Source organism: Lissotriton vulgaris, chromosome 7 (assembly GCF_964263255.1).
Source record: "Lissotriton vulgaris chromosome 7, aLisVul1.2, whole genome shotgun sequence".
In the NCBI taxonomy this organism is placed as follows: domain Eukaryota; kingdom Metazoa; phylum Chordata; class Amphibia; order Caudata; family Salamandridae; genus Lissotriton; species Lissotriton vulgaris.
Genome location: NC_141695.1, coordinates 1,707,036,725 through 1,707,049,360, shown reverse-complemented (window position 1 = coordinate 1,707,049,360; position 12,636 = coordinate 1,707,036,725). Strand labels below are relative to the sequence as shown.

The window sequence follows — 12,636 nt, the reverse complement described above, 5'->3', positions numbered from 1 at the left end:
TTGCTCCAAACAAAATATTATCAGCCACCTAGAGACCACAGGCCCAACTTGAAATGTAACCTGAACATGGCCCATTTACATGCTACCAGTCAGCTGTGACCCACTTACAGTGGAGCTCTGGAGACACCAAAATACCAAACACCTGTTGGCTGTTTCGGTTATGAGACATGTATAATTGCAAAGCTGAAGACCGAGGTCTAAGAGCTACGAGACATCAAAATGCTGTCATTGCTTTGCTCAGAACTATGTTTATGCCTCGATGCCTTATTGGGTGATTAGCCGTGCTTTATAAAGCCGGATTGATTGAAGTTTATTGTAAGAACTGTGACAATTTGCCAATATGCCTGCTTTCTCATGCAGTACTCCATCTCACCCTCACAACTTTTCACTAAGAGTCACAAGGCAAATCCTGCCTCAAGTACTCATGATTTCAAACCAAAGGGGTCACATACATTACAGGGTCCTGGTAGGGCGTAATAAAGTTTATAAAAAAGAGGGTACCTGGCCACCAATTCACAATACTGCCTATTTATTTTAGCAGATTAAGGTGCAACACATTCAGTTGCTGTACCTTACTTCATCACTTGGAATCATTTAAAACAACTTTTTTTTTTTTTTACAGCGACATTTTGTTTTTCATTAGAGCATTCAAAAGATACATTCTTCATTTTACAAAAAAGAAACTTGATCAACATGTGAAACAAAATTGTGCAAAAGAGAGCAAAACATTCTGAAATGTACATACATAACATTACAAATCATGTGCATTTACAGACAATTACACCAGTCATTATTACTAGTACATAGACTGCCTCTAGCCAAAGTCCTTTGTACTTTGTTTCTTTGAAGGGCAGGCTAACTATGGGGAAAAGGGTTTGAGTTCTCTCTACTGGTATGTTTCTTACTGGCAAACCCTCTTGAGAGTCCAAAACAAGTTAAGTTCCCTCATAGGTTCAAAGGAAAAATGCTGGTTCATTTCGAATCCCCTTCAAAGTTTGGGGATTATCGTCCGGGCTGAACCACAGTAATCTGGATTTATTGAAGTGGTTTTCTCTCGCTGTATACCATCTTTTTTTTTATCAAAGTGGTAGGGTACTTGGCCGTTAACGGTTTCAAGGATGTGTATTCAAGCCAAATGTGGGGTCTTTTTTTTTAAGTAGTTTTATTTGTACATGAATAATTAAAATCTTTACAAAACAATAGAAGCATGGATAAAAATTGTTAAAAGTTCACTGTACGTGGTTCCTCAGTATTACACATTTTATTAATATCGGTGTCTTAGTTGCCCATAAATGTTTAACAACCTTAAAAAATTTGGGGTCTCAAAGTGAAACGTCGTTGTACCTGTGCGCATGCGTGGCCGCCGGTATTTCTGCCCTGCAAAGTACCTTTCAAGAAATCAAAGGGACTTCTTTTTGTCCGGTATTGATGAATTCTCTCTCCTGTCTAGTCAACTTTATTCATAACGACATTCGCCCGTTTGCAAAACTTCATTCTTTTTAATGTGTCTCACGTCTTCTTCCAACACTCGTTCAGTCAGGAATTCAGGCACTTGACTCCAAGTGATGAAGTAAGGTACAGCAACTGAATGCTTTGCACCTTAATCTGCTAAAATAAATAAGCAGTATTATGAATTGGTGGCCGGGTACCCTCTTTTTTATAATCAAACACTCATGAAGAAGGAGGTTTGTGATGCTCAGGGAAAGGTCCATTTGTGGGGCGGGGGATTGAGGATCCCTAGCACCGAGAAGTGGTTGCTCGCAGCAAAGTGCCAAAATGGGACAGCGACCAACCTCTGATGAAAATTCTCATTAAAATTCTCATTAACTCTACCACCTGTTTTTGAGAAACATGAAAATTGGTGATCAGCTGGGGTTTTCTCTAGGCTGGACCTAAAAATCTTAGAATTGTACTTTCTGGCTTTGATGCTCAGAAGCAGAGACATGCATCTTTTGGAAACCCCCACATTTAAAGCTGACCACCAAAGGAGGAAGGAGATTCGCTGATTGGGGCCCCCAAATCTGAAATAGTCTCTCATCTACAAAAAGTTGATTCTGTTCTTTTCTTCCCAAAAATCTTGAGATGTACCCTTTCCTGTAACCTCCCTTGTTTGCACCTACATGTTAACACTTTATTTTAAGACCAGAACCTATAAATTCTCAAGCTGTATTTATGTGCAGATGTAATGAACAACGCATATTCCTACATGAAGACTAGCACTGCTGCATTGTGGGAAGGGTGATAAATAGAGAGTTGCACAATGATGCGTGTGATTTGTATTCGATGTGCATCCCCCCCGAACAAATCTACCCGCAAAAACTACCACCTAAGATAAGTTGCATGAAATGTGTGATTTTTATGTCATTACATATAGAAACGTCATGAAATATTACACTTCCTTTTGTTTCCCACCTGGCTTAGTTAGTTCCTTAGGATTTAAAGCAAAGCCAGGTCATGCAATTTTAGTACATGTGCTGACTTCGTTTGGAATCCTCTGTGTGGTTTTTACATCTGTTACACCTGCTTTAGGTGTATATACATATACACAAACACACACATAAATATACACACATATATATATATATATATATATATATACACACACATATATACACATACATACACACACATATACACATACATACACACACATATACACAAATATTCACACATACATACTGCAAAGCCATGTCCTCTTCTGTTGAAGGAGAAGCGGGGAAATGGAGGGGCTTTACAGGAACCGTTTATTTCAGACACTGGCATGACGCGTTTCGGCGAAGCCTTTATCAAATGCCTCAGGTGCTGCGAGTTCCCTGGTTTCACTTTTGTGGATTTCCTCCTCCTAAAGTAGGGTAGGTCACACCTGAGCCATATTAGATTAGAGTCCATTCAGTCAATCCAAATGGTGAAGACAGCAATTCCCAGCATGCAGTTTGTTCTTTATCTGAATGAATGTCTCTCTCAGCCAGATTATCGTTTGCTTCAAGTAAGCGGCTGATTTAAATTGGTTCAGGTGGAAAGTTGTAGTGCTGTGCAGGGCAATAAACAGTTCCTGTGCCCTCACTCCCAACCACACATTCTCGATGATTGCAAGCTTGGATATGCCGGTAAAGTAACTGCATCACTCCATGCAGTCATGGACTGTCATTTAAGAAATCAAAACAGTCCCTATCTTTAACTTAAAAAAAGGGTAATCCTATCCATAGTGTACCACCATAACTCAAGAGATCCTTACAACTAAAACCACTTTATCAAAGTATATACACAATGAAAAAAACAATTTTTGTAAAATTTGAACAATTTATTGCAAAATGTACAGTATCAAATATTAATTACAGTGCCACAATATAAAATAGTTAAAAAGAGTGTAAGCACCCTTCCAATGGTTCAGTGGTGCAAATGTTTTAAACACACAAAATCAGGATTAAAAAGCAAATGGCCATTAAAAACAAGTTGTCGACGCAGCGTTTCGGTTTTTATGATGACACCTTCATCAGGACAGGGTTCTATACAATAAAGAAACATAGTATTAACAAAACATTTTCTTTAGAAAACAACTAAATCATCACTCTTTTGCATTCTGCCCATTGCTCTTTTTTATATATATATTCAGCTTAGTAAATTCCTTCTCAGGTAGAACAAGGGAACACATTTTCTAAAAGATACATATTATACTGGGGCACAGTGAACAGTGGCAACTAGATTTCTTGAGTTATGCTGGGTGGTAGTTAATAGTGGACCTCGAGGTATGTTAAATCTCGAGTAGCGATACGCATATAGGAACAACTAACAACTATTCCTACAGGGGTTTCGTTTATGAAGCTGGGGATTTATTTTACTTACTTTAAAAACGAACTCTCATTACATTAGAGATCATCTCTATTAGATAATCAGATAAAAGTAGTTGTTAAAGACAAAACATCAGAATTCTTTTTAATAAATTCAGGATCCTCCTCTTCCCAGATAGTATGGGAAACTTACAAGGCTTACTTGAGGGGTGTTTTAAGTTCTTTAATGTACCATAAGAGAAAAAGTATAAAAATAAAAAGAAAGGAAGACTTAGCAGCAATAACCAGAAAGGATCTCAAACTACAAAATGCAATACTAACAAACTCCAGAGAAATACATGTGTTAGAGAAGGAACTTGCTGACTTGCAGCTCCAGTTAAAAATTTCGGATGATAGAATTCTTAAAGAAAAATGGGAGTCCAGCAGATTAAAAAATTTTGAATACGGAGAGAAGTGTGGAGCTCTCCTTGCCTGGAAAGCTAGAGAAGAGAGAACGAGAAACAACATCAAAGCCTTGGTACATAGACAGTCAGGAAATTTGATAGAAACAGATGCAGAAATAAGAGAAGAAGCCAGGTCCTTTATGAGGAGTCTCTACACGGAAGATAAAGATCCCACGGGGCGGATTTAGTATCCTGGTTGAGTATAAAACATCTGCCGCAAATGTCTGAATCAGAAAAAGTATACTTGGAATCTGAGATAACAGATGGGGAAATTTTAGGTCAGCTGAAGAAAATGAAAAGGGGGAAAGCTGCAGGCTCTGACGGGTTGCCAGTGGAGATATATTCGGACAATAAAGATCAATTAATAACTCCATTAAGGGAACTCTTCAACCTTTTATTGATCCAAGGCTATTCTATACCTTCTTCGTGGGGAGAAGCTATCATTACGCTTATACCCAAGCCAAATAAAGACTCGAAAAGAATAGAGTCCTACAGACCTATTTCATTACTGAACTCGGATATGAAGATTTACTCAGGTATTTTAGCCACCAGATTATCAAAGGTTATACAATCCATAATCCACCCTGACCAGAGAGGCTTTATCCCAGGGAGACAGTTAAATGAACTAACGTTTCAAGCTATAGGGGCTGTAGATTATGCTAATGCTAAAAATCTCCCACTGGCGATGGTGGCCATAGATGCGGCTAAGGCCTTCGATCAGGTCAATTGGAAGTATTTATGGGCCACAATGGCGGCCTTCGGGTTCCCCCAAATTTTTATAGAGGCGGTCAGATCCTTATACCATTGCCCAAAGACTAAGGTTTTAGTTAATGGAATTTTATCTGAGTGGTTTGACATATCTCGAGGCACTAGGCAGGGTTGTCCTCTGTCCCCCCTTTTGTTTGATGTTTATATGGAGCCCTTTGTTTGTGGGATTAGAGAGGACAATATCATTCAACCATTTCAGCTTGGAAATCTGCTTTTGAAGGTGGCGTTGTACGCTGACGATCTTCTTTTATATACCTCTGATCACTCTGCAGCAATTCCAAGGTTATTTTTTCTATCGGAGGAATTTGGGAAACTGTCCGGGTACCAGATTAATAAGGATAAAACAGAGATCATGGGGTGGAATAACAACACACACATAGTTGGTGCAAAACAGAACATGAGGTACCTGGGAATTCACTTAACTCAATCTTTAAATGATACCACTTCACTCAGTTGGCAAAAGGTGGTTAAAGATATTAATAAAACTTTAACAAGATGGGGGAACTTGCCTTTAAACATCTACGGTCGGGTCAACCTTATTAAAATGACAATTCTTCCTAAATTGACCTTTTTATTTAACTGCATCCCCTTATCATTTTCACTGAAAGACATTAACACCCTACAGGGTAAAATTGGATCCTTTATATGGGCCTGCAAGTCAACAAGAATTGCATGGAAGAAACTGAGGAGGGGTTTAAAAACAGGAGGGCTCGCCCTCCCTGACATTTTGTCATACTGTCATGCATTTCATTTTAAAAATTTTAGGCTTCTTGCAAATAAACTGGATGCATCATCACAGGGCCGCCTGTTTCAAGCTTTGTTAACTGATTTATCCTATGACCATGATTACTTTATTTTTAAGTTTGGAGACCAGAAATTTTTTTTAAAAATTCGCTTTAAAATTCTACAGACTGCATTAAAAAATTGGGGGTTCATGAGGAAGACATTTAATATTCCCTATTATCACACACACTCCCCTATATGGGACTCTCCTGGTACACCTCAATGCCTCCAGGATCAACTATCACAACCCCTGAAAACAGCTGGCTTCAAAAAATGGGGAGATCTCTGGGCAGATTCGGGCCTAATGAGTTGGAACACGTTGGTACAGCTTACAGAGGGACAGTTGACTAGGTTTAAATACTACCAGCTGTCTGCCTGGTGGTCCAGTCAAAACATGCAAAGGGAGGAAGATACAGATATTCTTGATGCAATCGGCAGAAGGGGGAAATGGGTAAAAGAGTTATCTTTTTGGTACAATCTAATGATCAAAGAAGAGGAGAGTGAATTGTACCTGGAGATAATAAAGTTATGGGGAAACTGTATAGCCGAGCCCCCTGGAAGAAGTCTGTAAGGCATGGTTAGACTCTTTTTCCCTTTCACAGAGGCTAATTAAACCCGCTAATTTAAGGCGCAACCACCTGTTTACGGCTCATAGAGTCTATTGGACTCCGGCCAAACTGCATAAGATAACACGAAACAACTATTATTGTCCCCGTTGTAATCATAACGCCGCTGATGATATCCACATTTTTCTGGAATGTCCAGCCATTCAAAACTACTGGAAAGCGATAATGGATTTTTTGGGAGATGTACTTTCAATAACTATTACATGTTCTCGCAGATTAGTCTTCTTTGGTTTACTGAAAGAATACAATATCAAGAATCTGGATACTCAATTCATTTTTTACACAATAGTTATCGCAAGGAGACAAATCTGCATGGAGTGGAAGTCAGCGGCTCCCCCTAGATTTGCAGTATGTTTGAAGTATTTAATGGAAGTGTGTAAAATGGATCAGGCTGGCCGCAGCGAGAACTTGGAGAATGTCTGGTCTAAACTGATGGTCTGGATAAATAGGTGAGCAGTCCTGTGATTATGCCAGAGGTTGTGTCGGTCCTGTCCTCCACCAGGCCTAGGGTGCCCAAAATAGGTCTGGAGGAGTAGGATTAGGAAAGCAGCCTACCTCTGGGAACCCCTGTCTGCTATGATACTGTTTTCCATGGCGGACTCGAAAAAAAAAACCAACAGTATAAGAGGCAACAGCGAGACCCATCTAGAGCATATATATTCTGGTGGCATATATGAGGACACAAAAAAAAAAAAAAAAAAAAGAAACCTTTTGGCAAGGTAAACTCAGGAACCACAGCGCCAATCCACACACCCAATACATTGTTGGAATCCTCAGGGCGTGTAGATGGACATAGGCGACATAAAATAAAACAAAACGTAAATTAAAAAAATTTTAATTTACAAACAAAGTAGTCCCCTAAAACTAGCGCCGGCCGCGACGTAGCGCTGACCGCGACCTAGACGTGCGTGATGACGACAGGCGGGGAGGAGTGGTGACGAGCGGCGAGGAGTGGCGGTGAAGTCCAGACCTCGGGGAGGAGCGGCGGCTCAGGTAAGGTGAGGCGGTCTGAGCAATTTTGGGGCGGGCGGGGCCCGGGAGTGGCGGTCAAGTCCGGAGCGCGGCTCAGGTAAGGCAGAGGCGGGAGGCAGGCGGGCGGGAGGCAGGAGGAGGAAGGCAGGCGGGCGGGGGGGGGCGGGAGGCGGTCTAGGCAATGTCGGGGCGGGGGCCCGGCCGGGACTGCACAAAAGCAGAAAATGCTGCCCCCAGCCCCCTTCTGCCCCCGGCAACGCCAGGGCGGGCTGCTAGTATATATATATATATATATATATATATATATATATATATATATATATATATATATATAAACACACACACACATGTATACATATACACACATATATACATCTACACACACACATACATATGTACACACACATATATACACACATACATACACACACATATACATACACACACATTACCTACTGGCGGTCGCCAGTAGGTATATATAGTTAGGACCTAGTTACCAATGGAAATTCCAAACATTCTATTGGGAATAACTTTGGCGCCGATTGAGGGATCTGCCTGTAATTTCCTTTAAACTTGCCTCGCTGCGCTCTGCTACTTCCCTTAAAGTTTCGTAGGGATTCGTCAAGGGGGGGCCGAGAAAAAAGGGGGGTCCCAAAACATGTTTTCCCCATGTTAATTTCCATAGGGACATTCTGACAAGGCTACAGCTCGAACGGCTGAACGGAATTATACCAGATTTGGCAAAATGGTAGGGACTGGTATGCAGATGTGCCTTTGCTATGTTTGGTGAAAATCCTTCCAGTAGTTCTTGAGAAAATTGAATTTGAAATTTTTTAAATGGCATTTTCTATGGGACCTTTAGACACGGCTCCAGCCCAAACGGCTGAACGGAATTACACCAAACTTGGCAAAATGGTAGGGACAGGTATGCAGTAGTGCCTTTTCTATATTTGGTGAAAATCCCTCCAGTTATATATCTGTATGCGCTCACCGTACGCGCACCGTACGCGTACGGTACGCTTCCCGTACGCGTACGTGGGCGTACCCTTACGTGCGCAAGCGAGTTTCTGATTGGCTGGCAGTCGACTGTCAACATTCCAAACTGTCCAAACCAGGAAGTGTTGGCCACCATCTTGTTTTTCAGGAGAACTGAGGCACAAGAGAGCCCAAAACAAGAGTGGAAAACACGAAAAGGGGGCAGGGTAGAGACCCCCCAACCCTCTAGCCCCTCTCAGGGGGTCCCAAAAGGACCCCCAAGGGCAAAAAAAAAAAAAAAAAAGTGGTATGCGCACCGTACGCGTAGGGTACGCGTACCGTACCCCACGATTTTAAAAATGAATAAACTTTTTTTGCACTTGGTGGTCTTCCTGGGACCCCCTGAGAAGGGCTAGGGGGTCAGGGGGTCTCAACCCTGCCCCCTTTTCGCGTTTTCCACTCTTGTTTTGTGCTCTCTTGTGCCTCACTTCTCCGGAGAAACAAGATGGCTGCTCAGGTGGTCCCAGAAGGATAATAACATATATAAACGTTATCCACTAATAGAATTAGCATTTACAAAACCTTTGAAATTTATTGAAAGAAATATAGGTTTCACGCCGGATATAGTTAGGAATTAGCATTTAAAAAACCTTGCAAATTCACTGAAAAAACCATAGGTTTCTAGCCTAATATAGTTAGGAATTAGCATTTAAAAAACCTTGCAAATTCACTTAAAAAACCATAGGTTTCAGGACTTATATATTTAGGAATTAGCATTTAAAAAACCTTGCAAATTCACTTAAAAAACCATAGGTTTCAGGCCTTATATAGTTAGGAATTAGCATTTAAAAAACCATTGAAATTGCTCCTATATAGTTAGTTGTACTAACTATATTTCGCGCACCCGCAATCCACTGCTGATGATGACACATATTACATCATTCATGACAGGGTCAGTGACATCACTGATGACATCACTGATGACATCTCAAATGACATCACTGAGGACATCCCTGATAACATCTCATTTGACATCACTGATCACATCACTGATGATATCATTCATGTGATAATACTATGCACCTCCTCACACTCTAATATAACCTTTGATACTCCCAGTGTTAAATACAGACTACCATTCTTGAAACCATTTACACACCAATACCAGTTACTACATATGCACTCACTGATTCCTAGGTCTACACACACATTCACTCATTCACCCATAGAATCACTCATACATACAGTCACTCATCAATACAACACTATCATATGCAATCATACACCAATACAGACACTCGCACACTGCCAGTCATCCATGGTGTTACTCACACACCTAGTCAGTCATGCAAAGAATCAATCACACTTCCATTTCCTCAACTATACAGTTATACACACAACACCTTACTTATTCAAACATATACTAACACATACTTATTCTCTTATACAATCACTGATACAAGTACACAATGATCCATATAGCCACTCGCACATTCACTGGCTCTCATGTATAGTCCTTTATATATGCCAACTCTCACATGCACTGTGTTTTACATATGTACTTACTTGCACATGTAGCAGTGAGATATTCATTCACTCACCAACACACCCATGCACACAACCGCCCATATAGCTGTTTCCACATGCACTCTTGAACTCATACACCTAGTGAATCAACTGCTCACACATCTATGCACAGTCACACACCTCCCAGCCACCCACACACACACTCAGTCTCCCATTCAAATACTTGGGCAACCAATCAATAACCCATATAGCCACTCATATAGCTACTGATCAACACATGCAGCAGCTTACACAACAACAGACATACTGATGCACACATTCAGACAGTTTAGTCACTAGCACATGCATTTAGTAAGGCACATTTAATCACTCACTCATACCGTCAGTCACGCACCTACTAAATCCTTCATCCAGACACTTATACATCCACTCATTCTTCAATATGTAAAACATATTTAAACTTTACAGAAACACACAGTCACTGGATGATGTCATCAGTGATGTCATCAGTGATGTCAAATGAGATGTCATCAGTGATGTCATCTGAGATGTCATCAGTGATGTCATCAGTGATGTCACTGACCATGTCATGAATGATGTAATATGTGACATCAGCAGCAGTGGATTGCGGGTGCGCGAAATATAGTTAGTAAAACTAACTATATAGGAGCAATTTCAATGGTTTTTTTAAATGCAAATTGCCTAACTATATAAGGCCTGAAACCTATGGTTTTTTAAGTGAATATATATATATATATATATATATATATATATATATATATATATATATATATATATATATATGAGGTACGTCCAGTTCCCAGTACAACGCAGCGCAGCGCAGTCAGCCACACCGTCAGTCAGGAACAGGCAAGACCCAATCGTGGTGCAAATAGATTTATTTAAAGTTCAGCCCAGCACCAATCCGCCATGACGGGTTTCGGCTAGAGATAGCCTTGATCACATGACAACGTCACGGGGGATGACCACCCCTTTTAAAGTGCAAGAAGTGTCATCACATGTGATAGAAAGCGAAAACATACTCAGCCTTCCATTGAATTACAAAATTATTTTAAAGTAACTGCATAAATGCATAAGTCGCACACAAGGAAATATCGACATTCATTTGATTTACAATGTTAGGATTCATGGCATGGCTAATAAATACACTTCTTGATAATACAAAAGTTAAAAGCCTATAAATAATTATAAATAATTATGCTGCCATTAAAATCGTCCCCTTGCATAGTATGTACTTGTCGGGAAAGCTAATTTCATCATTGAATTGTATAACAAGTACTGCAGTCTATGTAGTACAGGCCACAAATCATATTTAACTGAAATATCGAACAGAACGGATAATTCAAGTAGGGATACTGCCCAAGTGGGCTGCTACAAGATAGAATTTTAGCCGCTTTTCAATCAGTTGTGCAACATAGCTATATCAACAACTGTCACATGTAACGATGACAAAAGTGCTACCATAAAGTGAAATTGTGCAAACAGTAATGTTAATTCATTAAGTTTTCAGAAAGTTTAGTTAAAAACATAGGTCAAACAGTGTGAGGGTCCAGGGTTCATGTTGAGCAATAGCCTTAATAATTATTTCATTTCAGGTTGGAGATACAGGACACAAACATTTGATTAAGGTTAGACTGGAAGACAGTGGCACCATGGGTATATACATGTTATAGGTGAGTGTAACAATCCTCTCCCATATTGAGACCCTGGGGTGTCTTAGTGTCGAGGGAGATTATATAGCGGGTCTCCAGCTTTCTAAGTTGGGGCTCCCTATCACCACCTCTCCTTTGTGGGGGGATGCAATCTATAACAAAATGGCGCAATGTTGATGCATCTTTACCATGCGCAAGTTCAAAATGCCTGGCTACTGGGTATGCAGGGTCAGCATGTGCAATTGCACGGAGATGTTGTAATATCCGCTTATGGACCTGAGGTCGAGTGCTGCCTACATACCGGAGCCCACATGGGCATTCTAAAACATAGACCGCAAACTCTGTTTTGCAGTTTAGTTTTTGTTGAATCTTGATTGGTGTTGGAGATAAAGGTGTAACTACCTCGGTTTTACTCGCACCATGCTTGCATGCTTTGCAGGTGGAACAACGTAAAAACCCTTTGCTGTCTTTTCAGTCTCACAGATTTTAGTGTTGACCAGCATTTCTCTACTGACTCTTCCCATAAGTTTTCTAGTTCCTCCGTTTCCAGATCTTTCCCCCATGTTTGTTCTGCTATTTGGTAGCTTTCCTCTTCTTCTGTTATTAATGTCCAGTACCATTTTGCTACCTCCTTTTTTATGGGTAAGGTTTTTGTCATTTCTTTTTCCAGAGTTTTGCTATCTTTATCCTGTGATGGTATTGTTCTTGCCCAACTATTCAGTTGATAATATTTAAATTTTGATATTGTTCCATTTGTGATTTTATTTATTTCTTCCCAAGAGATCAATGTTGAACCATTTAGTAATTGACCCCAATATTTGATATTGTTTTGTTTTAAGGGAATTGCCATAACGTCTTTCAGACAGCTCGGGGTTCCTGGGGAATTCCATATTGGTGCCAATGCACTGTAGTAGGGAATTTTTAAAATCAATCTAATTTGTGTCCAAAGTTTTATTGCTTCCTTAAGGACCTTTAATTTAATTTTTTTAAAGTATTTTTGATGTCCAAATTTGAAAAGATAATGATCCTCTGCTTCTGTAATTATTTGCAAATATTCCGGATAGTGTTGGTGTATTCCCAG

At 40.2% G+C, this 12,636-nt stretch overlaps 1 long non-coding RNA gene across 3 annotated transcripts in view; it reads right to left on the bottom strand.

Moving 5' to 3' along the window:
• LOC147706372 (uncharacterized) overlaps positions 1 to 12,636 on the bottom strand; it is a 255,226-nt gene that overhangs the window by 204,591 nt on the left and 37,999 nt on the right. Inside the window, exon 5 of one of the 3 annotated variants that reach the window (XR_015297635.1) lies at positions 2,726 to 3,506. The exons of the other annotated variants lie outside the window; for them this stretch is intronic. This is a non-coding gene — a long non-coding RNA (uncharacterized LOC147706372). Of the gene's footprint in view, positions 1 to 2,725; positions 3,507 to 12,636 lie in introns of those variants that run through there. 3 annotated transcript variants of the gene reach the window in all.